The sequence below is a fragment of the Leuciscus leuciscus genome (assembly GCF_965113295.1).
Source record: "Leuciscus leuciscus genome assembly, chromosome: 15".
NCBI classification, from domain to species: Eukaryota; Metazoa; Chordata; class Actinopteri; order Cypriniformes; family Leuciscidae; genus Leuciscus; species Leuciscus leuciscus.
This window is the reverse complement of record NC_138739.1, coordinates 8,206,627-8,234,464: the sequence shown is the minus strand read 5'-3', so window position 1 is coordinate 8,234,464 and position 27,838 is coordinate 8,206,627. Positions and strand designations below refer to the sequence as shown.

At 43.1% G+C, this 27,838-nt stretch overlaps 3 long non-coding RNA genes across 3 annotated transcripts; 2 read left to right on the top strand and 1 right to left on the bottom strand.

Annotated features, from left to right (window-relative positions):
* Positions 1 to 10,841: 10,841 nt before the first annotated feature.
* On the top strand, positions 10,842 to 12,121 carry LOC309476412. Its single transcript, XR_014198119.1, has 3 exons — positions 10,842 to 11,017; positions 11,088 to 11,197; positions 11,281 to 12,121. It is a non-coding gene; the product is annotated as an uncharacterized lncRNA (long non-coding RNA).
* Positions 12,122 to 15,406: 3,285 nt separating this feature from the next.
* LOC309476493 lies at positions 15,407 to 16,789 on the top strand. The gene is made up of 3 exons (XR_014198206.1): positions 15,407 to 15,670; positions 15,983 to 16,039; positions 16,160 to 16,789. It is a non-coding gene; the product is annotated as an uncharacterized lncRNA (long non-coding RNA).
* A 5,867-nt stretch (positions 16,790 to 22,656) lies between these two features.
* On the bottom strand, positions 22,657 to 26,425 carry LOC309476523. Its single transcript, XR_014198235.1, has 3 exons — positions 26,386 to 26,425; positions 26,240 to 26,288; positions 22,657 to 22,861 (listed from the first exon to the last, which is right to left on the bottom strand). It is a non-coding gene; the product is annotated as an uncharacterized lncRNA (long non-coding RNA).
* Between the last annotated feature and the right edge of the window lie 1,413 nt (positions 26,426 to 27,838).

Here is a 27,838-nt window from a genome sequence, read left to right as displayed (position 1 = left end):
ACACATGGGCCAGCGCGTTCCTGCTCTTGGAGAAAAATTCCGGACAGTGAGCGTTTTCTTGAGACGCAAACAGGTCTACTTCCGCTCTGCCGAATTTCTTCCACAGCAGTTGGACTGTCTGTGGGTCATTTCGAGGCAGTTTATGTGCAGGAGCTTTTCCCGTTCCGACCACTGGCCGAAGAACGGTCTGCCCTCGAGCAGCGCTCCCCATCCCGAGGTGGACGCGTCCGTGGACACCACTTTCACCCTCGAGGAAGTCCCCAGGCTTACACCTGATTGGTACCAGTCGTTCGCTCTCCAAGGTTTCAGAGCTGTGACGCACTTCTGATTGACCCTGAGGCGAAGCGAACCGGATGCCCACGCTCTGCGTGGGACTCGTGCTTTCAGCCAAAACTGCAGCGGGCGCATGCGGAGCAGGCCCAGCTGGAGCAGGCCCAGCTGGAGCACTGATGATGCTGAGGCCATGAGACCTAGCATCTTCTGAAATTTCTTGAGCGGGACAGACGCGCCGCAGCGAAACGAGTTCGCTGTGCGTTGAATGTCTACCGCGCGCTGTGGTGACAGTCGCGCTATCATGGACAGCGAGTCCAATTCTGTGCCCAGGAAAGATATCTTCTGACTGGGTGACAGAGAGCTCTTCGCCCAATTGACACTGAGACCCAAATCCTCGAGGTGATCGAGTAAAATGGTCGTGTGTTCTATGAGCACTGCGCGAGATTGCGCTAGAATCAGCCAATCGTCCAAATAGTTCAGTACTCGCATGCCTCTCATTCTGAGGGGTGCGAGCGCCGCATCCATGCACTTCGTAAATATACGGGGTGCCAGGGACAAACCGAACGGCAGGACTGTGTACTGATATGCCTGGCCCTCGAAGGCGAATCTCAAATATCGCCTGTGACGTGACGCTATCTGTATTTGAAAAATACGCGTCTTTCAGATCTATTGACACAAACCAATCTCCTTGGCGAATCTGCACAAGGATTTGTCTGGTCGTGAGCATCGTGAACTGTCGCTTCACAAGCACTTTGTTCAGTTGCCTTAGATCTAGTATGGGTCTGAGACCCCCGTCTTTTTTCGGTACCAGGAAGTATCTGCTGTATAGCTCTTCTTCGCTCTGAACTTGAGAGAGAGGCTCTATGGCCCCTTTGCTCAATAGTTTCGCCACTTCGGCTCGAAGTAAATGTGCTACTTCTGTTTTTACCGTGGTCTCGACGCGCGCCACATAGCGGCGAGGGCGTCGGCGAAACTGTAGCGAATAGCCTCTTTTTATAATGTTCAGCACCCACTTCGAAACCCCGGGCAGCTTTGCCCATGCGTCCGCATGACTAGCTAGGGGTTGAATACGAAGCGCGCTCCGCTCGCTAAGCGATGGAGAGGCTTCGGCGTGCTGTAACACAAGCGTCGCGCTCGTGACATTTGAGGCATGGGGCGTGCTGATAACAGCGGGCAGATTGCCCGCGCTCGACTCCTCTGCGGTGGTCAACCGCGAGGGGGAGGGCTGGGCGGTTCCCGTAGGAACTGTCATGTCTATGTGTGGATGTGGGCGCGGGACAGCGGGCACATTTATCACACTGAAAGCATCGTTCGCTTGAGTGAAGCGAATGCACGTTGGTTTCGTTTTTACAGAAACCGTGAGACATGCATAACGTGGTGTTAGTGGGCACATTCACCATGTTTGAAGCGCAATCGATCTGAGTCGATTCATGTGCGCGAGCCCTGTGTGACGGGCTGTGCTTGTGTGTAGAGATGGGCACTGAGCAGTGGGCATTCTTTCTACACATAAAGCACCATCGGCCGTGGCCGGGACACCAGAAAAATTCACACTTATGGGATTTATCTGGGTAGCCGTAAAAACGGCGTTTGTGTGCAGGCAAGCGTGCTGCGTCGCCGACTTGTTTACTGCAGGATACACTGGAACAGTCACATTTACTGGAACTGAACGAGCGAGAAGTTGCCATAGAAACAGAGAGCGTCAACATGCTGGCGTTTATTGCAGGCCTGCGTGCATTACAACAGGCTTGTTCACTGCAATATTGACATTTCCAGTCACCTGAATTCCAGAGGGGAATGGGAAATGTATAGGAAAAAGGAGGCTGGTCCGTCCGCAGCGGGACCAGAAAAACTCCCTTTTTTCCTTACGCCAGTGACGCACGGAACACCATAGAAACGGTGTTTGGGTGCAGGCGAGCGGGTTGTACAACGCGCTCGTTGGCTGCAAAATACACATCTGCAGTCGCCTTTTCAGGGAACTGACAGAGCGAGCATTGACGGCATAATTTTATCTGCCGGTAGACCCGGGGATCGAACGCGGGTCTCTCGCGTGCAAAAACCTGAGAGTCTGCCACTGGGCCACAGGGGGAGACACATTGTAACTCAGTTAGCGCGAGTATTATAAGAGAGCGTCAACGTGCTGGCGTTTGGTTGCAGGCATGCGTGTATTACAACAGGCTTGCTCACTGCAATACTGACATTTCCAGTCGCCCGAACTTCAGAGGGGAATGAGAAATGTACGAGAAAGAGGAGGTCGGTCCGTCCGCGGGGGGACCAGAAACGCTCTTTTCTCCTTTCGCCAGTGACGCACGGAAACCATAGAAACGGTGTTTGGGTGCAGGCGAGCGGGTTGTGCAATGCGCTCGTTGGCTGCAAAATGCACATCTGCAGTCGCTTTTCAGGGAACTGACAGAGCAAAGCATTGGCGGCATAATTTTAACTGCCGCTAGACCGGGATTCGAACTCCGGTCTCTCGTGAGGAAAACCAATGATTCCGCCACTGAGCCACAGGGGGAACACAAAGGCTTTCGGATGCACGGGCATATAAGAGCGTCACATGTTTTCTTCGGCGTTTGCTTGCAGGCGCGCTTGTATTAAAACAGGCTCGCCTGCTGCAATATTGATATTTCCAGTCGCATGATCAGGGAACTGGGAAATGTATGAGAAATTGAAGGTCAGTCCATCCTCGGAGGGACTAAAAACACACCTTTCTCCTTTCGCCGGTGAGTGACGCATGAATGGGGCACAGAGGCAGGGTAGCTTTCTTATAACGTAAAGAAAAACTAACCCCGACCGTCTCCAGTCTCGGAGAAGGATGCCAGGTGAGTCCTCAGAGTCACCATAGGCAGTAACTAGCTCGCAGTGAGGGCAGTCGCCGTCAGCGAGCGCGAGAGCTGCGTGATCAGGAAAAGGGGCGTCTTGAAAAAGACGCCCAGCTCTTTTAGTGCAATGGGAGTGTGTGTCGCGGCAGCGAGCACACACACATACATAAACACAGTAGCAGAGAAAGGATATAACGCCGGATAGCGCAGCAGGAAGGCAAGGAAGGCGGCGCGGCCAGCGACTTCAGTGACTCGTCCCGCTGAAGGTGCTCTCTTTCAGACGGCGCGGCTTCTTCTCCAGCTCCAGCGATGCGTGTGCTTCGCTTGAAGGATGAAAAATCAGATAATAGCTGCCTGCGAGCGGTATTTATAGGCCTAGACCACGCCCATTTCGGCGGGACGTGACGCAGCGGGCGCGAAGTGCCCTGATTGGGTCTGGCGTCACGCCAGGCCTCGCTCGATAGGCTGCTGCAGTTGCCGCAGAGCAGCCAATAGGCGCGTGAGCTGCCTCGCCTATGTCTGCATGCTGCCGCAACGCGTTTTGCATTATTACAAAATTAAGGATAATTTTTGGCTTCAATATCTCGCGGAAAAAGGATTTTCCCCTAGCGTAAGATATCTTACGCAGTACGAGAGACCTCTCGTAAGAGAACTGTGTATTCTACCCCCCATAGACTAACCTTACCTATCACAGAAAACTGTCGGCATTTTTACATTTTCAAAAAACAAAAGTCTGATTTATAAGCTGTTTTCTGAAGAAGAAAAAAATCCCCAAAAGGACAAGGATTTCGGATATTGACATCTTTGTGGGGATATTTTGACCCTATAATGTAGAGTTGCACACACACACACACACACTCTCTCTCTCTCTCTCTCTCTCTCTCTCTCTCTCTCTCTCTCTCTCTCTCTCACGCACACACACACACACACACACACACACACACACACACTTTCTCTCTTTCTCACGCTCACACACTCTCTCTCTCTCTCTCTCTCACACACACACACACACTAACGATTATGTTAGTGTTATGTTACGATTGTCATTATATTGTAAAAAAAAAAAAACGTTCTCCCTCGCTTACCGCATCTAGGTTTCCTTAGGACTCGGAGGAGTTTTGGCGCTTCGCACAACCGACTACAGCCTCTCACAAGTTACAAAGAAAACACAAAGTCAATCAGTTTAGCGATGTGTGTTCAGGAGGCGGGACTCAGATCTATTAACCGTTTGCATAGTACTGAAACTGCACTAGTTAAGGTACTGAACGATCTGCTTCTCTCTGGTGATTCTGGTTCTCTGTCTATGCTCCTGCTGCTCGACCTCAGCTCTGCCTTCGATACCGTCTCCCATCAACTACTCATTTCGCGCCTTTCGGATGTGGGTATTTCTGGTGCTGCTCTTTCCTGGTTTTCCTCCTATCTCTCTGACAGACTGTTCTACATTTCACTTCAGAATTTTCGCTCACCTACTGTCCCCCTGAAGCAAGGTGTCCCTCAGGGATCCGTTCTTGGGCCATTATTATTTATAATCTATATAATACCTCTTGGTCAGATCCTCCGCCGCCATGGTTTTAATTATCATTTTTACGCTGATGACATTCAATTATATACTACCTGTACATCAACTTTATCTCTCACAACTGACAAAATCTCTGCTTGTGTACATGAAATAAAAGATTGGCTTCATTCAAATTTTCTAAAACTTAACATGGACAAAACTGAGATTATTTTCACTGGACCCTCATCACTCAATAATAAAATTCCTACCAACTTCACCTGTGAGATCGCTGGCTCTCTTATCAAACCATCTAGAACTATTAAAAATCTTGGTGTAATTTTTGACTCCTCTCTATCTTTCCACTCTCACATTAATTCTATCACTAAATTGGCATTCTTTCATCTACGTCGTATCGCTCAGCTCCGTCCCTTTATCAGTATCTCAGATGCTGAAACTGTCATCCATGCATTTGTCACCTCACGTCTTGATTACTGCAATGCACTCTTCATTGGCCTATCAGCTGGCTCCATTTCCAAATTACAATACATTCAAAACTCTGCTGCCAGACTACTCACCCACACCAAGCGTTCTGCACATATTTCCCCAATTCTGCATGATCTTCACTGGCTTCCTGTGGCTTACCGTATCAAATTCAAAATTCTCCTTCTCACTTTTAAGTCTCTGCACGGCCTGGCTCCCCCCTATCTCTGTAACCTGCTTCTCCCCTACACCCCTACTCGCTCTTTAAGATCCGCTGATTCCAGCCTGCTCGTCGTCCCTCGGCATCACCTTGCTTCAATGGGGGGCAGATCATTCAGTGTTGTTGCGCCCAAAATGTGGAACTCTCTCCCCCGTTTAATCTGTTCTGTTAACACTATCTCTGAATTCAAATCCATGCTCAAAACTCACCTTTTTTCTGAATGTTATAATTCGTAATTATTATTATTATTATTATATTTTTTTTTTCATTTTTTTTTTATTTTTATTTTTTTATTTTTTTTTTTCAAAGTTATATTTGTTTGTTTTCTGCTGGTTGCCGCCCCATCTACCTATTCTCATTTACCGTACTTGCACTCTCAACTGCCTACTGTTGTTCTGTCTGCTGTCTTTGTCAACTGCATTTATTGTTGTTTGTTTATTGTAAAGTGTCCTTGAGCTCTGGAAAGGCGCTATATATAAATAATACTTATTATGTTTGTGTAATTGGCCAATTTTTTTTTTAACGACGACAAGCCGGAATGAAAACAAGCCAAAATGAACTAGGAGTAACGAGGCTATTTTTAAAATGTAAGGAGTAGAAAGTACAGATAATTGCGTGAAAAGGTAAGGAGTAGAAGTAAAAAGTCGTCTGAAAAATAATTACTCCAGTAAATAGATACCCAAAATTTCTACTTAAGTAATGTAACGAAGTATTTGTACTTCGTTACTTGACACCTCTGCTAATAATACTTTAAAAAAATATAATAAGTTATAATATAATAAAGATATAAAAGTATAATTGTGTGAAATGTATTATGAAAATTGGCTAGCGATTTCGACAAGCAAATACTAAGAAATAGGTTGCAGCAGTTTGTCTTTCGACTAAACTTGAGAAATCCGCGATGGGACTGAGCTCGAATGGCTTCAGCATCAGAGACTTTTTATTGTATGAAATCGCTGTCAATCAAAAGGAGACGCAGCCTTTCGACAGACCCTCCAATCATCACGCAGAAGCCGGACCCAGATAGCAACATTGTTTCGGCCCGGATACGGCCCACATCTGGCACTTGTGGAATACGGATCTGGCCCACATGCAGCGTGGAATGACGGCCCTTGTGTGGCCCACTCCTGTTTGCCAGATCTGGGCCAGAAGCAGGCCATAGCAATGCCACATGTCAGCCAAGAGCAAAGAAATAAACCAGAACTGGACCTTATCTGAGCCACAAAATCTGTGTATATTAAATATGGAGTCATCTCAGCCTTAATAAGCCTGTTAACAAGCAGAATCACTGAAGGAAAGAAGAGAACAGAAAAAGAGACGAGCAGAAACACAAGAACTACAACTGACTTCAGCCACAGTCTTAGATGAAATCAACTGAAGAGAAAAGAAGACATTAAATCTGTGAAGATCTCAGCAGAGGAGGATTAAACAACTCCACAAACAGCATTACCAGCTTCACTTATTACTAACCAGACTGACTTTATTCCTGTCAGACGTCTACACAAGTTATTATTGAGATTTAACAGAGGTTTAACTCTAATGTGTTTCATTTAAAGTCACCATAACAGTGAATAGTGTTTCCATTAGTTGGGCTCTTAACTCTTATTATATCTTTTGTCTTTTTTGGCCGCTGTGACAGTGTGTGTGTCAAACACATTTGCAGCAGCAAAGAAAGCTAAAGTGAAATGAGTTCAGGTGATGATGGTTACCTGTTGATGATTTTATATTCATCATGAAATAACCTTTTTCACTGATGTTTTTGGAATCTAACAATTGTGTTGTTGCATTAATATTGTCACAACACAAACCCTGTGTTACTGCAGAATGAGATCCAGCAATATCATAACAAGATAAAATACTTTATCAAACATGAGCACAAAAAAGAAGTTTAATATGACACACACAGACATCAACAATCAGCGTATGAATCTCAACAATGGTGACAATCAAAAGTACTTTGCTGCAATGCATGCTGGGTACCAGCATAGTGCAAAATTCCCAGAATGCATTGCAACGTGAATAAATTATGCAGCTGAATTGTCCTATAATTTTGTTTGATTCTAAATATTTGCTTTTATCTTTTGCTGTTGTTTTTGTTGTGAATTAATAGCTTTTCAGTGATGTTCTGAATTTATCTGTTTATCTAAATATTTGTGATTGTCACCATTGTTGAGATTCATACGCTGATTGTTGATATCTGTGTGTGTCAGCATAAGCTAACCTTTTGATCTCATGTTTGTTAAAAGCTTTAAACTGATTGTTATAATATTGCTAGATCTCATGCTGCAGTAACACAGGGTTTGTGATGTGACAATATTAATGGATCAACACAATTGTTAGAGTCCAAAATCATCAGTGAATCAGTCTATTTCATGATGATTATAAAATCATCAACAGGTAACCATCACCTGATCTCAGTTCACTTTAGCTTTCTTTGCTGCTGCAAATGTGTTCAACAAACACACTGTCACAGCGGCCAAAAAAGACAAAAGTTATACTAAGAGTTAAGAGCCCAACTAATGGAAACACTAGTCACTCTTATGGTGACTTTAAATGAAACACATTAGAGTTAAACCTCTGTTAAATCTCAATAAAAACTTCTGTAGACGTCTCACAGAAATAAAGTCAGTCTGGTTAGTAATAAGTGAAGCTGGTAATGCTGTTTGTGGAGTTGTTTAATCCTCCTCTGCTGAGATCTTCACAGATTTAATGTCTTCTTTTCTCTTCAGTTGATTTCATCTAAGACTGTGTCTGAAGTCAGTTGTAGTTCTTGTGTTTCTGCTCGTCTCTTTTTCTGTTCTCTTCTTTCCTTCAGTGATTCTACTTGTTAACAGGCTTATTAAGGCTGAGATGACTCCATATTTAATATACACAGATTTTGTGGCTCAGATAAGGTCCAGTTCTGGTTTATTTCTTTGCTCTTGGCTGACATGTGGCATTGCTATGGCCTGCTTCTGGCCCAGATCTGGCAAACAGGAGTGGGCCACACAAGGGCCGTCATTCCACGCTGCATGTGGGCCAGATCCGCATTCCACAAGTGCCAGATGTGGGCCGGATCCGGGCCGAAACAATGTTGCTATCTGGGGAGTCCAGGCCAGCCCACTCCTCATTCACTCCAGAGACGCTGAGCGTCCGCGGGCGGGACATAATCGCAGCATTTATTCAATGACCATCTAGTTTTGAAGCACTGAAAAAAACTGTTCAAAGTAGCCCCACTGAAGTCAATGGACACTGGGCTTCAACAGGGAAATGCACTGTGACGCTGCATAAGAATGTATGAGAATCGAGTCAGCCGACCTGCTATATGTAACTGATTCTGAACGAACTCGTCTTTGAGATGAACATGTTCTAACGCATTTTTAGTCAATAAAATGTTAACACAATAGTACATATTTGACCATTATTTTTTGACATTATAGAGGGTTTTCATGACACGTCATCAGACCGGAAGTTGCCATATTGGAGGCACTCCGCATCACAACAAAGCACAGGCACTGATGTATATCCCGAACGTCGACAAGGAAAATGGTTAATTATTGCCGTGTTTCAGGTTGTACCAATAGGACAGACCGGGAAAAACATTTGGAATATTACCGACTTCCAAAAGTTATGAAAAACCAGGGAGAGAAATGCCAGAAGTTATCAGAGGAAAGGAGACGCTTGTGGTTGGCAAAGCTCAACCAAGATCTACAAGGGAAAGATCTGGACAACATCCGGATTTGTTCGGCACATTTCTTGTCAGGTATTGTGAAATGTTGATTGCAGCGGCTCATAACATATTTTCTATTGTAATGATAATTTTGATTGATTGATTTGTTTATTTAAGTGTCAAACACCATGGTGCCCAGCCCTCATGGGCTTATTAGACACTACAGTAATAATTTCACAAATATCTCCAAATAGCCACATGACGTAACACAGAACCCAACATAACTAAACCACTAAAAATAAGTACACATACAAATAGAGATGGCTTGTTATATGGGATACAAAATACTTTGCCGCAGATACCAGGCCTTTTCTATACATTTTGCCAAAGCAAAAGCATCATTTTCAAACAGCCAGCACAAAATCTCCCCTTCATATTTCCAAAATATATCAGGATTTTTTAACTGAATTGATTCAAAAAGAGAGTTCCTTAAATCACAGTATAAAGGACAATAAAAAACAAAGTGAAATTCATCTTCCACAACCTGGAGATCACAGAATTCACACAAACGTAAATGTTCAGGTGTACCTTTAAATCGACCCACTTCCACTGCCAGAGGTAAGGTACTAGTTCTCAATTGAGCACAGAGGGTCCTCTGTCTTCTCTTTAGATTAAGGAAAATATAAGGTTCTGTAACATGATCATTCTTAAACTGAACATAATTTCTAAGTTTTGGCTTCTTCCATATATCCTGTTTCCATTGATCTTCATATTTACTTAACAATCTTTGTCTGACAACCTTTATATTACATTGGAGATTATTGTGGTACATTATATGCAAGTCAGACGCAGACAATTAAATTTTTTCCTAGTTAGCCTTTCCTCTGGCAGACTGACAAGACGGTTCCACAATCGCACCATTTCACAACTTTGTTTTACAATACATGGATCCCATCCTGCATCCCCATTAACAGCTACCTTTGCTGCATATTTATGCACACCAAGAAAACACCTTAAATCACGATTACAGTCAAAAACCTCTTCAAAACCCCAAACTCCTGCAGCATAAAACAAAACTGAGTCAACCAAAGATTTATACAGATGTGTAAATGTAGAAAAACCAAGATCTGTACATAGTTTCATTTTGCTCAACACAGAACCTAATGCTCTTCCAGCAGACTCTGCTAGTATTTTCCTTCCCTCTGTAAACTTCATATTTTCATGTATGAATACTCTGTAATTCACTTTTTTCCCTAAAATGAACAACTTGTGTTTTTTCGCTATTAATAGTAAGACACCATTTACTAACTCATAATATTCAACATATTTTGTAAATTCACTTCATTTTCAGCTATCAAAACAATGTAATCTGCATAAAGCAGAATACTTAGATTCATGTCCTCAATTGGCACACCCAGATTTCCCTGCTTCATTTCTTGAGCTAAATCATTTATATATAAAGCAAATAAGGAAGGGGAGAGTAAGTCTCCCTGCTTCACCCCAAAAGGCGTTGGGAACCAATCCGTTCTTAAATTATTTATTTGTACACAAGCAATGGGGTCTTTGTAAAGGGCTTTTATAGCATTATAGAATTGTCCATTGATACCAGATGAAAGTAATTTAAACAGCAAAAGGTCTTAACACAATCAAACGCCTTTTTGAAGTCAACAAAGCAGGACAAAGTACTTTTACCCTTGTCCAAACGAGCTCTCACCACAGAGGATAACACATAAATATGATCAATACAGGCCCTGTTTTTCCTAAAACCATTCTGTTCATCTGCCAACCCTCCATAAACCTCCAAAAAAGTATTAAGTCTGTTCACTCAAAAAAATGATTCATTGGATGAACTCAATTAAGTTGTGGGCAGGATTTCCATCCAATAAATATATGTAGTGTGGGGATCTACTTAGGCAGGCATACAACACAGCTGCATCATATTCACTCAATCAATCATGTGATCGGTTGTAAGGTCACATGACTAATCAGGAAGTGATAAATGTTTGCTGGCTGCAAGGCAGACTCTTTTCGTGTTGATGCTAGACACTGTTGTGTGAGTTGGGCCCCTTTTCCTGCAGGTAAAATTGGTCATTGCAGAGCATGTTTAATCACTGCCAGTAAATTTTAATACTTATTTCATTTGATTAGGGTAATTCTAGAAGCGCGTGTCTACTCTTCACGGAGGACACAGGCTGCTGAATGGAGTTTTAACATTTATGTAATCACCCCAGTGTGTCTCGAGCTGCTGAACTGCACTGGTAAATGCCTTAATATGTACAATTTCTATTGAATGTTTTATAACTGCATTGAAACATGTTTTAACGACTTTCTCTGTCTGTAGCAACGGAACGTTCACCTTTTTCTCGGCATGTGTTAATGCGCTGTGGGACAGTTGATCATACTGAAAAGTAGGCTTATATTTTCTAGTTATGTTTTAACTGACTGTTATGCGGTTTAATGAGGTTGTTAACTAACATGCTTGGTTTCTTTTGTAAAGGGACCAGGCCAGCCACTGTTTTCCTGTAATTAATAGGCATTTCTTTACTGTTTCCTGTTGTTTGATTGTTTTTGTTTTGTTTGGTTATCCATAATTTTGCCACTCATGTGCTACATTCATAGTATTTCTTATTTTGACTAAGTGTTGCCATTTATGCTGGTGATTCTCCTCTCTAACTATGTCTTCTGCGTAGGTTATCCTTGTACAAGGCCGGATCCACACTGATGCTTTGCCCCTTCTCTTCAGGGGACCATACTGGGAGAGACACTGTATTGTTGTGTACTTATAACTACAACACGGTGTGATATTTTGTAGTGGTATATAAAGATCTTAAGTGTGTAGTGCTTGTTGTGTTGCATGCTTCGACTGGTGTTGGGTTGCTGTCTCCTGTTTCTGTCTCTCCAGGGGCCTCCTGAGCAGGGGTTTTGCATTGGCTGATCCGACCTTCCTAGATTGAGGAAAATCCACCAGTCATTTACCACAGTGTTTTTTAAGATTCGTTTTAAATAACTTTTCTACGTCTTTTTGTACTAATGTAATAAATTTTGGAATACATTTACATTTCTTTCTCTTGTTGACTGTCCCTTTGCGGGGATAAATGTATTAGCCACACTACAGTCACGGGAAGAGTTGGGGTTCCCCCTGCCCATCATCAGGGGGTGGCGTAGTCAAACTTGAAATAAGGTATACTGCATGGCAGGTACCACAGTAGTCCCAACTCAAACTGAGTACATCCATTCAACAGAATGTAAATCAGTTAACCTAACTCATTTGTATCAAATAGATGCAAAAGAATATAAACGAGGGAGGCCAACTTATTTTTATCAAATATTTTCAACAGTATGTAATTGAGTTAGCCTAACTAACTTTTTCAAAATACAGCTGAAATAAAATAACTACATTAACTAAATGAAATTGATTTACATTTGTCCAACTCAAACTTACATAATTATTGGAAAGGGAATTATCATCAAATAAATATATAAATCATTTTTCATTTGAACCATTAACATACACATGAGACAAACCTGGTGCATGTTATTTTTATTTTATTGAAATACATTTACATTTAAACTTCATTTACTTAGAGCCCCTCCACTCAAAAATGTTTTTCTTCCTGTTGGATGTTTGAGTTTCATGCTGAATGATGTAAAATAGAATGAAACAGAGCTGCGATAATGTGTGAACTTCCCCCATGGGGATAACTGAAGTGCCATATATTCTACACAGTGAAAATCAAACATGTATGTGCAGAGTTGGAGACATGAAATGCTGTTTTCACACATCAGCTGAAAGTGGGAATTTTCTCCAAACTCAGTGAAAATCCAGTTTTAACGGGCATGCCTACTTGCATGATTTGTGATATCACAACTAATTTGGAATTCAAGTCTGATCCAATATTCAATTAATATTAATGTGATGTAGAAACTTGAAGCTGTAAAGTGCACATACACTGAACATGGGGGTGCAGTAGGAGACATCTTGTGTCCAGCAGGAAACTTTAGAAGTGTTCATATTCATAAATTCTGGAAATTCTAATGAGGTAGGAATACATTCCCCTTTTAAGGATTTACATGTGAAAAGTATACTTTTTCTGCAAAAAAAACATAAGTGAGAAAATATTGTTCCAAGCAGATTTGCATGCATCCTAATAGATGTCTGGAGAGCATATTTCATTAACTTTTTTTACTAGATAAAACACAAGTATATTAACTTGAATGAACAGTATACTGGTAAAGCTATCCCAAACATCAACAATAAAGACACTATAGCTGGATAGAATGCACTGCAAAAACTCTATATGTAGTTGCTTGCCTTGAACTATCATTTACATAAAGGGAAAGAAAAAAACAATAGGCTATGGCAAATTCCACACTACTGTACATTTACAGTAAAAATAGCCTTGGTCGTTGGTGTGTTGTTGTAAGTGGTAACAAAAACAAGTATTGTGGACCACAGTTAAGACTAGCAAAATAAATAAAAAAATAATCGCAAAACATTCTGAGCGATTATAAACAGCAAGGAAGACATTTTAATATAACTTAACGTAAATGTCACTTGCAACATAAAAAATATATATATAAATACAGCGCGTTGAGCTGTTTTTAGATCAATTTCAATCCATCTCGAGTCATGAAGTCAAATACGTATAAGTGGCACTCAAGAAATTATGATGGAGAGGTGAAATGGGCAAACTTTCTGGGTGTAAACACTTGTCCAATCCCAAGTAATCTCAGTCTTAAACCCTCCATCAAAGGAGATCGTCACATGGTCACACTCCTATGCAAACAGCTTGATTTTCAGCTGTTGTAATTTGACCACTAACAATCCAAGAAAAATACAGCGCATTGAGCTGTTTTTAGATCAATTTTAATACCTCTCGACAGTCATGAAGTCAAATAAGTAGAGAGGAATGGTATGGAGGAGGTAGAGTCAAGAAATTATGATGAAGAGTTAAAATGGGCAAATTTTCTGGGTTTAAACACTTGTCCAAGCCCAAGTAATCTCAGTCTTAAACCCTCCATCAATGGTTTTGTCCTCTTATGCAAACAGCTTGATTTTCAACTGTTGTATCTTTGCATTCAGCTTGTGCCCATCCATATTCATTATGACCTTCTGGAAAAACTCAAAGGTGTATTTGAGGTTGTCTGGAAAACTCAAATCAAGGGCATAAATGAGCCCAAAAAGCATTACGAAACCCATGATGACACTGCCCAAGTTGCTCAGGACTTTGATGCCTTCAATAACAACTCCAACATCCTCAGGCTCCTGATCCCCATCACTTCGGATCACATAAATCCCCATGACTGTGGTCGCTAGGTCCCTTTCTGCATCCTCGGTCGCCGGTGCCTGAACACCACAAACACAGAAAACACAGCTGTGTGTTTAATAAAGATGGACAGAGAAATAAGGGGACATAAAGTGATGCAGGGCTCCACAGGTGATGGCGACAGACACAAAAATACATCTAGAAAAGCATGTCCATTATCAACAGTACAACTTCATCCCCCAGGCCAACAGAACTCTAAACAACCTCCCCACTCCAAGCGCACACACTCACACTCCCCCCCTAAACTCAAAAACATGTACGATCACTTGTCTACACCAGTACATAAGAACACCTCTGTTACCCCTTTTCCACCAAGGCAGAACTGGTGCTGGTTCGGAGCCAGAGCCTAGTTTCAAATCGGTTCTTTGTTTTTCCACCGCCAAAGCACCAGCTCCGAACCAGTAAAACTGGTTCTTAAGTAGCACCAAATCATTGCAGGGTCTAGAACGGAGCCAAGAAAGAACCACTTGCGTCAGAGGCTGGGGGCGGAGTTACCGTGGCCAACAAGACTGAAGAGAAACTTGTGACCGCCATTTTTAAATAGCAGCTAGTCGAGCTAATAGCAGCTCGATTATAATATCCGTCTATGTAAGTTACGGCGAGCTGCACGAACGCGTTGGATTCGCCGTGTTTGGATGCCGATTTATTTTCGCAAACCCATGAGCATCCATAGTAACGCAACGTCTATTATTGTTAATGCCTTGTTCGAGATGCATCGGAGCAGCGTGGACCGATCAGAGCTGCGGGAGTGTTTGGAGATCATACGACTCCTTGTGCTTTTTGATCACTTTCACGGTGCTTTGATTTCATGTGCTGATCGTTCTGCGAGAAGCCGATGCATCTCGAACAAGTCTGGTGTGTTTGTGTTTGGCACTGCCGCACTAGCGTTGCTGGGCAACATTATACGTATGCAGTGACGTAAGATATAGCTCTGTTGTGGCTCTCTGGCCGGTGGAAACGCAAACCGGTTCTTAGTAAGCTCGTCAGTCGAACCAACTCCGAACTGGCAATAGCTCTAGCTCTGAACCAGCACCCGGTTCTTGTTGGTGGAAAAGGGGTATGTAGGGCTCTATCAATATAAATAGTGTGTCATGGGAGAAGTAAGAGGGAGTAACAGCACCTGCCCTTTTGCCCCTTTTGCCCCTTGGTGCCCAAAGTGCCCTTTTTTTTCAAGGCAAAATTTCCTCTCCTTTTTTGTAATTAAAGGCCCTTTTGTGGATGCCTGCCCAATCTAACTATTAGTAAAATTAATGAATAATAATTTAGCCGTAAATAAAATGACCCACATGATGACCTTTCACCTGACGAACTCAACCGGGACGATTCCTCACGCTGCACGCGCATTTTTAAAATTTGCGCGGCTACGCGCACTACCAGACGATATCTTCAACTCTGCGGCTGCTGGTAAGTGGTGTTTCATTCTCAGCGAAGTGCTTATGATGGTTGTTTACTTATTATTATTATTTTACAAGAACGATGTGAAGAGAGCATGCAGAAATGTTGTTTACATTGCTGTCTGTGTGTAGGCTGTAGAAGTTACGTTAGCTTGCTGTTTAGGGAGAAAAGTTTCACGGGTGTCGAGGAGTCTGGTCTTTTTATGTTATTTATACTTTAAACTATTATTATTATTACAATATTTATTTAAAAAACGTAGAGTGCCTTAAAAATGATCACAACACTGGTAAGGCTTACCAGTATCTTATGTTTTGTGTGCAGCAGCCTCTGTGAACATCTCCCCTAGCAGCCTGGGCAGAATCTGCAGCTTTACAGCAGGTCAGTGAGCTAGTGAGCCAGTTCTAAACACTGTCAGCTATCTTTACATCTTGTCATGGTCACATAAAAATTGTTTAATCAGCTAATATATCCCCTATATGTTTGTTTTAATGTCTACAGTCTCAGATCAGCTCCAGCAGTATCATCATCATCATCATCATCATCATCATCAGCAGCAGCAGCAGTAACAACAGCAAAGGCAGCAAACTCACTTAAGGACTTTAGTAAGAATTTACCAGAAACAGGTATCACATTAATGTTAAAAATATTGTAAAGTATTAATTGCTGTATTTTTTTTCTGTTTGCTTTGTTTTTATTTTCATTGTATAAATGTAACTCTTGTATTTTTGTAAATCCGTTTATGCCATGAAAATAGCCACAGATGCTGACATGGCATTAGATAAAACTATACTATACTGTACTGTACGAAACGTGGGCCACGTTGATTTTGTCCTACACAGTTTACTATAACAGCTGTTCTTTATTATTCTGTAGGCTATAACAGAGAAGGAAAAGCCATCAGGTTGGGGCAACTTAAGATACTTCAGTTTCTAATCCCAGAGTTATTAATATGTACACATAATTATTTAAATTTTTTAACTTTTAAACTTAAAATTTGTCTTTCCTGTTCTGTTTCTTTTTCAAAACTGCATCAATGCATTTGCTGCCGTATCGATACAGAATCATCCATATTGATATAGCCTATTGCTGTATTGATATTTTGAGCACAGCCCTATTTAAAGCCTTGTTCCATGTGCCCCCTTTTATACTTTGAGCACCTGCCCCTCCAGAGGTCTCTGCACGGCCCTGGTGGTTGTTATGGTGACACAGGGAAGGAGGAGGTTGTCTAATTAAGATCAGAGGGTAATTTTTGTCTAAACAGGATGCCTAACCCCTAAATGCCCCCAACAAGCAAGTTGGTAGTTCCCTTTCAAGGGAACTCGCGTTGCGTCGAATTGACGCTATGGGGAACGCTTTGCGTGATGACGTCTTGAAGCACATGTAAAATCAGTCCAATGGTGTGGCGGAACGTCAGAGGCGGGTGACGTCACGTACCAGGAAGCTATAAAAGCCGGCCCGAAACAGAAAGCCAGCTTTCTGAGTCTTCAGTTGCGCTCTGTGTGAAATCTGTCTGTATATTTGGTGTTGTCTGTCTATATCATATATATATATATTCAGTATGGCGAGCAAGCAGCAGTTTAGAGTGTGTGTCCATCCCTGCCCGCGTTATTTAACGGGAGGTGATACTCACGCTCTTTGTGTTGTTTGTTTGGGTGAGGAGCATGCCCAGTCAGCACTCGAGGGTGGTGACTGTGTGCATTGCGACGCGCTTCCATTGCGTTCGCTCCGATCCCGCTTGGCTCGGTTCAATCCCGATCGCGTTCCCCAGGGCTCGGGTCCCGCCGCTGCCGAGGCACGGCGGCAATCACAGACCTGGGGTTCGCAAATGGATCTATCAGTGGATGTTGAGACGGGCTCTGCCTTATCTCAGCCTCCTTCTGATAGATCCAGTGCCTCTCATCAGGGTGTGGAAGCACGCATTGCGGTTTCTTCCCCCCCGATGGAGGCACCAATACTGCAATTGTCCAGCTCTGAGGAGTTGGACGTTGTTAGTATTGACGCTGAGTCTGAGGATTCGCCACCTCAGTCTCATGCGTTTGAAGAATTGCTTGATGTTATCACTAGAGCTGTCGAGCGATTATCTATTGAGTGGCCAGTAGATAGGCAGGGCGCTCGTTCGAAAAGCAAGGTCGACGAACATTTCCTACCATCTCGTGCACAGCCTCAGTGCAGAAGCCTTCCGTTTTTCCCCGATCTCCACACCGAGGTGTCGAGATCGTGGGGAAAACCAGTGTCATATCGAGTGTATACTGCACAAACATCACACTATTCATCCATTCACAATTATAAAGAGCATGGTTATGGGGAGATGCCGAGGGTGGAAGAGACGCTCGCGAGCTATCTCTCTCCAGCAACGGCATCTTCTCTGAAGGCTCCTGCACTTCCATCCAAGCCAGTAAAAGTTACATCTTCCCTGGTTCATAAAGCTTATGCCGCCGCCGGTCAAGCTGCAGCGTGTTTACATACAATGTCCATAATGCAGGCTTACCAGGCTGAGTTATTGGGTGATTCTGAGGATGGCGGGGGTATTAGTGCTGATACGGTGTCTGAACTGCGTAGAGCCACAGATTTGTCTCTCAGGGCCACCAAGGAGACGGCTAAATCCATCGGCCGCTCTATGGCAGCCCTGGTGGCCACTGAGAGGCATCTGTGGCTCAACTTAAGTGACATAAAGGACAAAGAAAAACATGTTCTTTTAGATGCACCAGTATCCACTCAAGGGTTATTTGGAGATGCAGTTAACAGTGCTGTAGCTAAATCACAAGAAGCTTCAAAACAGGCAGCTGCACTTCAGAAACTTCTCCCCCGCCGTTCTTTCATTGAGGCTGCTGAGCGGGAGCAGCCTCACTCATCTAAAAAGAGCGCTGAGCACCGTGCCACTCAGAAACAGAGCGTTTCCTCCCGTGCTCCCCCACAAAAAGCTCGGGGACACGGAGGGCGCTCTCAAACCCAGCAGTCTTCAAGGGGTAAAACGGATCTGCGGACCGTTATTACCGCCAAGAAGGCTGCTGGGAAAAAGTCCTGATGTCTGAGGGCTCAGGACAAATGAGGGTAGTCCCCCCGAAGCAGAGCGGTTAACACCTCTTTTCACGGTGCCCGTCTCTCTTCGGTGCCCTCAGGGGACCGTTGTGCCAACCCTGCCGCCTCCGGTGTTACAGGGCGCAGCGGTCTCCGGCGAGCACATATCTCAAGGTCCACCCGGAAACGTAGTGGCCTCGGGATGCCCGCCCCCTCTGAGGAGGGTGCTAGAGCAGTCTGTTCGGTCGTTCCCTGCCGGTGCGCCGTTACAGGGCGACGAACCGACTACTCAACAGCAGGAGAAAAATACGGTGCCGTCTCTTTTCGGTGCCCTCAGGGGACCGTTCTGCCAACCCTGCCGCCTCCGGTGTTACAGGGCGCAGCGGTCTCCGGCGAGCACATATCTCAAGGTCCACCCGGAAACGTAGTGGCCTCGGGATGCCCGCCCCCTCTGAGGAGGGTGCTAGAGCAGTCTGTTCGGTCGTTCCCTGCCGGTGCGCCGTTACAGGGCGACGAACCGACTACTCAACAGCAACACAATCCAGAAACCAGTCTCGAGAGGCTGGTACCTCTAGTAGAATCTTTGACAGCGTGGAAGCTACTGTCAAATGTTTCTCGTTGGGTCCTGCAGACCGTGGCAAAAGGGTATCAGATACAATTCTAGAAACGCCCAACTCGGTTTATGGGGGTCCTGCCCACAGTGGTGGGCCCCGAGGTGGTGGAGCTGATATGGAGGGACTTTGGTCTCCCTCACGCATCCAGCTCCTCTGGGACTGGATGCTATGGTACAGACGTGGCCGAGGCTACGTCTGTACGCTTTTCCCCCAGTGGCTCTGCTCCCGGGAGTTCTGGAGAGAGTTCGCAGGGACCAGGTTTTCCTGCTTCTTATAGCCCCGCGCTGCCGGGCAGAGTATGGTTTCCCGATCTTGTGTCCCTCCTCGACGGGCATCCTCTGGAGCTTCCTGTCAGGAGGGGCCTTCTGTCCCAAGCAGGGGGCTCAATATTTCACCCCCGCCAGAACTGTGGAACCTGTGGGCTTGGCTTCTGAGGGGGCCCAGCTCATAGAGTCAGGTCTCTCAACTGAGGTTGCTGAGACCATTCTACAGTCCAGAGCTCCCTCCACGAGGAAACTTTATGCCCTGAAGTGGAGAGTATTCACTTCTTTGTGTAGTGACCGTCAGTTGGATCCAGTCAACTGCCCAGTTGGTACAGTGCTGGAGTTCCTGCAGGACCGGTTCACTGCAGGTCTAACCCCGTCCACTTTAAAGGTTTATGTGGCGGCCATAGGTGCTTACCACATTCCTTTGGGTGGAATGTCTGTGGGGAAAGACCCTTTGGTATCTCGTTTCCCTCGTGGCACTTGGAGGTCCTCCTCCCTTTCGAAATCGGACCAGGAGGCGAATAATTTGCTTTGCCCTGTTCGGGCGTCAGACGCATATGTCCACAGAGCTGCCCTGTGGCGTAAGAGTGATCAATTGTTTGTTCGCTTTGGGCCCCCTAACAAAGGAGGTCCAGTGTCTAAGCAAAGGATGAGCAAGTGGGTGGTTGAGGCTATCTCACTTGCTTATGAGGCGGCTGGACAGCCTTCTCCTTGGGCTGTCCGGTCGCACTCTACTAGGAGTATGGCGGCCTCTAAGGCCCTTATATCAGGAGTATCTTTACAGGACGTTTGTGTTGCGGCAGGCTGGTCCTTACCGCACACCTTCGTCAGGTTCTACTCTTTAGACCTAGACTCTACTCCAGGGTCTCAGGTTTTGTCTTCCTAGTGCTGCGCAATTGATTTCACACAGGACAGACATTTGTAGCTATGGTGGCGTTGGTATAGACGTTCCCCATAGCGTCAATTCGACGCAACGCGAGTTCCCTTGAAAGGGAACGCCTCGGTTACGACTGTAACCTCGGTTCCCTGAAGAGGGAACGAGCGTTGCGTCACCTTGCCATATCTCCTTCATGCCTGTCAGCACGACTTCAGACTCTACGAAGCTTTCGTTTTCTGTTTCGGGCCGGCTTTTATAGCTTCCTGGTACGTGACGTCACCCGCCTCTGACGTTCCGCCACACCATTGGACTGATTTTACATGTGCTTCAAGACGTCATCACGCAAAGCGTTCCCCATAGCGTCGATTCGATGCAACGCTCGTTCCCTCTTCAGGGAACCGAGGTTACAGTCGTAACCGAGGCGTTTTCTTGCATGTTTTACATTGTTGTGTGAGTGGATGAACCAAATAAAAAAAAACATAATATTTGGATAAAAGCACTATACTAGTAGGCCATTTATAAAGTGTTTAAATAAGCAACTATGGACAATAAAACCTTACAATAACCACCTCAATACACGCAAAGGGATGTTAGATGCATTTCGACTAACCGAATCTGTGATAGACAGGACTTCCTTAATCCTCTGCCCCTTCACTCCTCCTTTGCTCTTTAAGATCTGCATCAGCTTGTTTGAGAAATGGTCCAGCTGTGACATGAACTTTGACTGCAGTGGATTGGTGGTGATCCTCATAAACTCTGCATTTACCTGAAAAATAAACAAAATGCAGCCATTAAAATTTGTTAATTACCATCATTGTGGCTCTATGGGGGAGCTTAATGTTTGATTTTACATAGTACAGTCTGCATGTGCGGGTGTGGTAGAAGAAAAAAACAAAACGAGCACCAGCAGCGCCGGTGTTGTGCCGAGTTGTGCATGGCTGTGTGCACCTTGCAGGATGTTCCAATCATTTATCACCATTGATGAACCACAAAGATTATTAAATCATTTTTAAACAGAAGCCTAGTTAGAATAGACCCGCGAGGAACCGTGACATGCATGTAATTGTCAGCAGACATGCACAACTCAGCACAAGACTGGTGAATGGCAGGTGAGCAGAGAGAAAATGGTTAACAATAATCCTCAGTTCAACTGTAAATGTACAGTGACAAGTGAATAGAGACTGCAGCTCTGCAGCTTCTCAAGATTATACACACACACGATTCGATGATCAATCGAGTATAGGCCAGATTTGACAATTCTGATTCGACTATGTAAACCTTTAGCACTAGTAAATACAATTGTGCAGAAAGTTATAATGTCAACTCATACATACATGTACACATTTACTTACTTCACTCTCCTGGAATAAGGCAGGCCATCTGTTTACGAAATCTTCTATCAGGGGCCTCTGCTCCACAATCTCTAGTCGTCTGTGGGATAAGGTTTTTCCCATTTTTTCTTTTATCACCACTTCATTGTCACGCTTTTTCAGCTCTGACAATAAAGCAATTCTCTCATTCTCTAAGCTTTCTGTGGTCTCGCCTTTTGGGTGCAGAGGAATATAGTTAACTTCAGCCTTTCTAGGCTTTTTGATGTTGGCTGCAGCTTTGCCTTGGCCCTCTCGTTTGTGTTTCAAAGAGTTCACATGGATTTCAGGATGTCCAAGTCGGCCAAGTTTCGTACGAAAGTTTTGCATTTTATACTTAAGCGACTGTTTCCATCCCCAAAATCCTGTCTTGGATCCCAGCTGCCCCAGACATGGATGGGCCCTTGTCAAAGCTGCTGCCACCTCTTCACATTGGTAGTCTTTTGGATACTTTGTATATTTCATCATTTCTTGCGCAAGGCCATCAAGGATGATCCCTTTTAGCTTTGGGCCAGGGTTGAAGTATGTTCCATTGGTCTCAAACTCTGTGCTTTTCTGTTGTAGTTCAAATTCAGCTTCATAGGTGAATTTAGGGACTAGAAAAACCTTTGGCCAGGAGGCCAATTGTGAGGGCCGAGTTTCTGGGGATGAATGCGGTGTTGATGTGTACAGCGTATTGTCATTGCAGGATGAGGCTATTGACAAAACAGGGGTTTCAGGCTCTGAGCAAGTGGTAGCCGAGGTCTCACCAAAATAGTCTACTGTGTACAAAGTGATGCAGGGCTCCACAGGTGACAAGATAGGATTACAGATTATTTTCAGTGTGCTTTTGTTTTGAATGTCAGACACTGAAGTTAGATTAATGAACTCATTAAAATCAGAATCCATATATTGCATCCGGAAATCCTCTTTCAATTGAAAGAATGTCTTTATTAGCACATGTAGTTCTTCCACTGATGCCGGAATTCCATAAGGTAGGTGCAGTTTTCTAGAGTCAGACGCGTCACCAAAAATGATCCGCAGGACAGCCAGACTTGCCATTTTGGAACCCCTTTAATCTAGAGCAGAAAAAAGGGAGGAGGACAAGAAACAATAAATTAGTTATATTTGTGATTTAAAAAAATAAAAAAATAAACAGTTTGAGATTATAAGTCTGGCATCAAGAGCTCATACTATTTTTGTTTAACAATGACACTAACCTTTAACGATGATGAATCTTTTCAACATTACCATACGCAAACCCAGAACTACATATTCCACAATGGGATAAGGGTCCACCAAGTCATCAAGTTCAATTAGGGCAACCTCTCTAGTGGGTGAGGCAGACAGCTCAAAACCCCCATAATGCTCCCTATACCAAGCACATACATCTTTCACTAGAAAACACAACTTCTCCTTCAGAACACACAGCTGAATGATCTTATTAAATTTAGGCAGTCCATCTACAGATCCATGTACAATAAGCATCCCCTCACTGTAATGTATACCACTGCAAGACACATTTTTTGCTATATGAACTTCAGTCACATCTGGGTATCTCTGGTTCAGAGTAGACACTACTCCTTCACTAAGGACATCGACAGGCATGATTGAGACATCTGTGACCTCTAACAGTGATTTCTTGAGACTGGAGGAATGTGTGTGGTAGGCAAGCATGAACTGGTGTTTAATAGCTAGTGAACGAGTTATATTCTTAAAGCAATTCGTATGACGTGCGACCTGCTTGAAGAAGCTATGTTTTGCCTCAAATCTCATAGTCCACAAAGCAATTAGAGGTCCAAAGCAACGAATCATGTGTGGATAATGCTCTAAATAGTGATGTTTTGGTAGGAGCTTGATGTCTGGAAAGAGTTCAATGTAGCGGAGTCTGTGATCATAGATTCTGGCCTCAAGATATGCAAGAGTTTCCTCTGTATGAACAGGAGCCACAACCAACTCAACTATGTCCATAAGATCTATAATTACCTGCCATGCTGGCTCACCTTCTGGCAAAATGTGTCCAATCAATAAGGGAAGAAATCTGAGCAAGGCCCAATTTTCATGTGCATTGCCACCTATAGTGTTGCTAGTTTTGAATAAGCGTGATATTGGATGGGGGCGATTGGTTTTGTCCCCCCATTTGTACGGAAATGTCTGGATCAATTTGTTAAGGCCCTCAAGAGTGAAGTATTTTTTGGAAATCAACAAACTGAAACAGCGTGCTAGTTCAACGGGAACAACACCCTCAAAGAGGTCGTGCACAATATCAGGAGGGTAGCCAGTGCTTACATGAAAATGAGAAAGGTGGTCTGTTAAAACACACTGTTTTTTGACACCACAGCAAATAGTTGCATTTTCCTGAGCAGACTGGACATGAACATCATGGAGGTCTCTGGTTCTGAGTGTGAAAGCACCTGATTTGACATCTGTAGTCTGAAACTCTGATTTGTCTCCAGTACAAAACCTGCATATGGACCCACCAGAAAAACTCTCAACAAATCCACCTATTCCGTGGGCTCCAAGATTGTCAGCGCTTACACACTGAACAGTACCTTTAACAAACTGACCAAGCTGAGAAACAAAGACACCATGCTGTTCTAATGCAGCCAAATCTTGCAAGAGAGGCTCTAAAACTTTTTTATAGCCATAGGCCTTAACATCATCTGATTTGCATAAAACAGCCAAATAGATTGAGTTTAGTGTTGAATGGGAACCTGGTGGCAAATTACCTAAAACCCAGTAGACACCACAGAGTTTGTGTTTCTTTCGAGATGTCCCAAGAGGGTTACAAATCTCGAAATCATCCACATAAAGATTTACTGCTATTCTCAAACCTTCATCAGACAGAAAAGGATTTTGTTTATAGTACTCACCATCTCTTATGGTTCTGTACTCTTTTTGACCAGATAATTGTCAGGATCTGGGTTGCTTCTCTGTTCTCTCTCACTCTCACACTACCACACACTCATTTACGCACTCATTGACACTCATCTCTCTCTCACTCTCCAGCGCGCACACACACACTTTCATGTTCTGTCTCTGTCATCACCTGTTGATCATCACAATCAGCGCTCGCGCTGCTTTGCGCTCTCACCTGTGTCTTGTCTTGTCTGATTACTCGGTCTACTTCTGGTGTTTGTTCTCTCTGTCCTGTGTCGGATTATTGTGTGAGTAACGCTCTCTCTTTTTGTCAGCAAGAAGCCTTACCATTGTCTTGTCTTGTGTAGCAGCACTCGCCTTAGTGTACCCTGTCTCCTGTTACCTGCTGTGATGCGCCTCATCTAAGAGTTATCTCTGCTCGAGCTGCTTTCTTCAAGGACATTCCTACCGAAAGAGATTTTCTGTTCCACGTTTTCTCTCCTGACAAAGTATCCACTGCGAAGCTGTCTTTCTGGAGAGCGACTCTTTAGTTCCAGTTCTGAGCAATCTCGTTGCAACTGCTTTTGTTGAACATTAAAGACTTTTTTTGAGTTACCTTTGCTTTTGGATCCTTTTGTTGAATACCTGACAATAATAGCTGGTTTTGTTGAGTTTTAATGTGTTCAAGGACAGCTTGATGAGAGAGCAAATTTTGCAAAGATTGTAATATAGGGATGTATTGAAATGTCCTATTCCTCTGGGCATCTAATATATACTCAATTGGCTCTAAAACACCAAAATGAGAGGTATAGTACTGTGCACGTTTATACACAGTAGCAAGAGGGCCATCCTTTGCAATAGCTATTCCCAAAGGATTGGATTTGCATAGAGCAGTTGAAACCTCATCCACTACTGACTCTTCAACTTGTAATTTATGACTCTGAAATACATCCGAAACAACAGATTTTATGACAGGCAAAGATGCTGTACTTAAAATGTAGTGCAGTTCAGAAAGGACCTCATCAATAACCACCTTTGGAATGTGAACAATATTTTCTAATTTTAATAAAATGCAACCAATTTTATCGTCAATAAAATTTGGCTGGAACAATTCTGCAGCATCACCACAACTTAATGTTTCATTTTCATTATCTGCATCCACAGACTCTGTAGGCTCATCTGCACAATTGATTGATTGACGTAACTGACTCGTACTGATGACATTGGCTTTAAAATCTTTCAATGAATGTTGGTTATGTTTCCTGTTTTTGTGTGTGTTGAATGTACTATAAACATTAGTTTTAAATGTGCATCCTACAAACATACAAGGGACCGTTTCATCATGCCTGAGATGTCCATTTATGTGTTGGAAAAAAGCTCTTTCAGTTGCTAGTTCTCTGCACGAGCACACATGACACTGGAATGTAGACCCTTCTACTGGGTTTGGACCTTCATATTTTCCATGACTTTTGTATGTGTGATTTAATAGCTTACTCCATGTATTAAAGGTACACGGGCAATCGGTGTATGGACATGGATAGCGATAACTGCCCCTTAAGTGCCCATGAACCTGCCTAAAATGTTGCAACAACAAATACCTGCTAGCTAATTCCAAACGGCATTCTTTGCACTGCCACATTCATAATCCTAAAAAGGAGAATAAAGACAATTAGCACATATCACATGACAATGATGCAAATCAGTTTGTGCTAGCATTGAGCAAGTATGTTAGTCTTATACCTACCATCAATAGAGGTTGCCACAAACTGCTTTTCAACTTAAACTGCAAAAGATGAGATACATATATTAGAGGTGTAAGCAATGGAGGAAATACTCAGGCGATGTATCCAAATAAAAGTAATTATTATAGTCAAACACATTAGTACATAGGCTAATATTGTAGGTTGAAATAGATCACCTATTAATATGAATGATTTTTAAGTTTTAACATGCAATACAGATACAGATTTAACTACTGTGACTTTAAAAAATCTTAAAATGAAATAAAACCACTTTTCCTAAAGTAAAACAGTCTTCTTTTCAATTAATGATATATGCATTCTTTAGAACTACTTGCATACATTATTCTTTCAAGTAGACATATTTATTTGTATGAATTAAATATAATTAATCCTTATTAAAGCTATTAACAAACAGTGAATGCTTTTCTCTTTTTCTTTTGTTGCTTGATCAAAGTTAAGGACACAGACCACATTAGGTCTATTACCCACTGTCACTTTAAGACATCGGATCATGTCCAATGACATGCGGATCCAATTGCACTGATCAGGGATGCAAACACATGTATGGTCAAAAAAGAGAGGCTATCGAAGCCCTCGCCCCGCGGCAAATATCCAGATAATTACATAATTGTGATGAATTTAATCCTTTGTAAGTGATCATTTTGCAGTGTAAGATTACAGTTAACACCTTTAAATATTACATAAATGTATTATGTATTTTTATTAAACTTAGTGAGTGTATAAATCAGCAGCAAAAAGTAGGCTAATTCTTGAAAAAATCGGCACAGTAATTTTATCAAATCTAAACATGTTAATAAAAACAAATTACTATTAGTACTCTTATAAAATTCAATCAGGCAATCATACATTTCACAATTTTATATTTATATATGAATGTCAAGAATTCAGACGTGTGTATATTTTTATGCTTATTTTAAATGTATTGTGCAGGCTAGGTATATATATAAAATATAAGCTTTTAATAATCTTTCAGTGCGCAAAACTATGAAAATATGAAACGCTTCAAAACAGAGCGCACAAAGCGCGTATGCGCATCGCGGGTGCAGAATGATGTGCTCAAAGCAACATGGAGTCACAGTGTGCAGCGCTGCGCTGCACAAGTGCGCATTTAAAAGTTCACGGCACAAAGCGAAGAAATGTCGAGCACACAGATCCTAGTGTCTATCTGTCCAACAGTTTATTGATCATTTGTTTCTTCACAGTTTTAAATTCCAGGCACAACAGAAATTCGGCATCTCTTCTTTTACTTCTATTTGTCTACAGGCCAGTTTTGCCCGGTCCAAAATTGCGGCGACGAAGAGCAATAAGCAATAAGTTAACCAAAGCAGTCAACGTGACTAACATTAAAAGTAAAAAAGTAGCACTAGCTAACCACCATTTGTTAACGTTAGCCAGCCAACGCCCTTCAACTTTGAAGAGTGAAATTAGGCTCGC